Source organism: Rhinopithecus bieti, unplaced genomic scaffold (genome assembly GCF_001698545.2).
Source record: "Rhinopithecus bieti isolate Rb0 unplaced genomic scaffold, ASM169854v2 scaffold_18285, whole genome shotgun sequence".
Lineage (NCBI taxonomy): Eukaryota > Metazoa > Chordata > Mammalia > Primates > Cercopithecidae > Rhinopithecus > Rhinopithecus bieti.
Window position 1 is genome coordinate 1,731,833 of NW_016809276.1, and position 2,377 is coordinate 1,734,209.

Consider the following 2,377-nt stretch of genomic DNA (forward strand, 5'->3'; position numbering starts at 1 on the left):
AAAAAAAAATTGCCTTTGAAAAATTAGTTAGCACGTTTAGCGCACAGATTTATTTTCTACAATTTGTTTAGAGCTTTGTTTCCTGTAGAAATTACATAAGTAATTACATATACATGTGACCTAAAGTGTTCTTATATAAAAGAAATTGCTTGTGCACGTGTATTAGTCATAAACATCTGTATTTTTATTTAGCATGTAACAGAAAACCAAACTGAAAGTGGTCTAAATAGAAAAGTGATCTGTTTAGTCATATAACTAAATATTCAGGAATAGATCTCTATCTTCAGTTGTACCTTAAACATGATCATGGAATTCAGAATCTCTCTCTATTTCTTTGGCTATCTCTGATATTAAAATATTTCTCCATGAGTAGCTCCAAGATTAAGTCATTCTATACCTAGAAATTCTAGCAGAAAAGAATCTGTTATTTCCCAATAAATTAAATTAAAAGGCTTAATTATCATTGGCCTATTATGAGGTATTCAGCCATGCCAAAACTAATTGCTGTAGCCAAAGGGAGGCATTAGACTGAGAAACCCAACCTGGACCCTATGAATTCTAGTAAGATCTATTTATTAGTTAATATAATTATATCAATGTTAACCTTGTTTTTGATAATTATACTCTTACTAGGTGAGATATTTATATTTGAGAAGCTGGATGAAAGTTATGTAGGACATCTAAGTGCAATTTAAAAACTCTTCCATAAGTCTAAAATCATTTTTAAACTTTTTTTGAAATTATTCTCGAACTTAGTGGGTTATATGAAAACAAGCACTGTAACACGAATGTATCTGTGAAAGGCTTTGCTTGGCAATTTTTTTTCCATCATTTGAATTTCAGTCTGTGGTCTCCAGGCCTGATAACCCCAGTTTTCTCTTAGTTTTCCTTTTGGAGTCACAGACCATGTCTTTAATATGGATACTGTTGATCACAAAAACATGTACTATGATGTATATATTTGTATATTTATCTTCCCAGCTAGATTATGAGCATCTTCAGGGCCCAGCTTGTACCTTGTTCATCTTTAAAATCTCAGAACCACGCAGAGGGCCCAGCACAGAATGGAAGCTCATTAAATGTTAGTGTAATAAAGCACTAACATGCTAACTTGTTAACTCACATCAGCATCTGGAATCACAGACTATTATTTGAACTGGCTAATGGCTTGTCTTTTGAATAAATATTTAAAAGGAGTTTTAATTTAAAATGTGCATTTAATTCTTCTCTGTTGTAGACACCAGTGTCCAATACCATGCTACAGCTGGGGAAAACATATTCTGTATCTGTTTCTGAGAAGAATAAAATAGAAAAAAATGTGAATAACATTTCTGTCTTTACTGCCTTTTGTGTGTATGTGATGGTATGAGTGGGGGACAGCCTTGAGAGTTTATCTATGCATTTATTCTATGATAATTTATTAACTATCTCAATGCTGTGCTAAGATATGGTCTACACCGCCCCATCTTAAGAGATTAGTGAACTCATCTGAAGAAGCAAGCATTTCAGTGAGGGGGGAAAATCCCGTTAAAGTGTATCATATTGAAAGTGAGCTCAGCCTTCCTCCACCTCGCCCCCTGCCCTTTTCCCCTGCTGTTTTTGGAATGAGCCAATTTTCCATCAGCTGTGGCGTTGTCACATGATATATATCCATCAGCAAACATGCACCAAGCTCCTGCTGAGGACAAGTGTCATGAGATTAAAAAAAAAGATCTTGAAAAATTCTCACCTATCTGAATATGTATTACTGCTGATATTTTGTGTACCGGATATTTGACATTTTTTAATTAATTAAAATTATTAAGGTGGTTTAGATGTAAGTGTATACCTGTTTTAGACAATGCAAATGTAACTTATAGCTACTAATATATACTCAATTCTATCTCAGGGAAATGTAATCACATATCCTATAAGGGTAAATATAATAAAAGCCAGAGGTCATGTATGTGTTGAAATTCAGGAAGAAGGAAGTAGTTATTCGTATCTCTGGGGCTGCCCAAATGCTACGGGCTGGAGATCCAGGCCTCTGTGGGTCAGCATAAAGTCAAAACGACTTCCTGACTACACATTAAAGCATTCTTGGGATCAGTTTCCATGGAGTTATAAATAATACAGTAACTGTTCAATGACTGTTATTATTGAAATTACTGGGCCGGGCGCGGTGGCTCACGCCTGTAATCCCAGCACTTTGGGAGGCCGAGACGGGCGGATCACGAGGTCAGGCGATCGAGACCATCCTGGCTAACCTGGTGAAACCCCGTCTCTACTAAAAAATACAAAAAAAACTAGCCAGGCAAGGTGGCGGGCGCCTGTAGTCCCAGCTACTCGGGAGGCTGAGGCAGGAGAATGGCGTGAACCCGGGAGGCGGAGCTTGCAG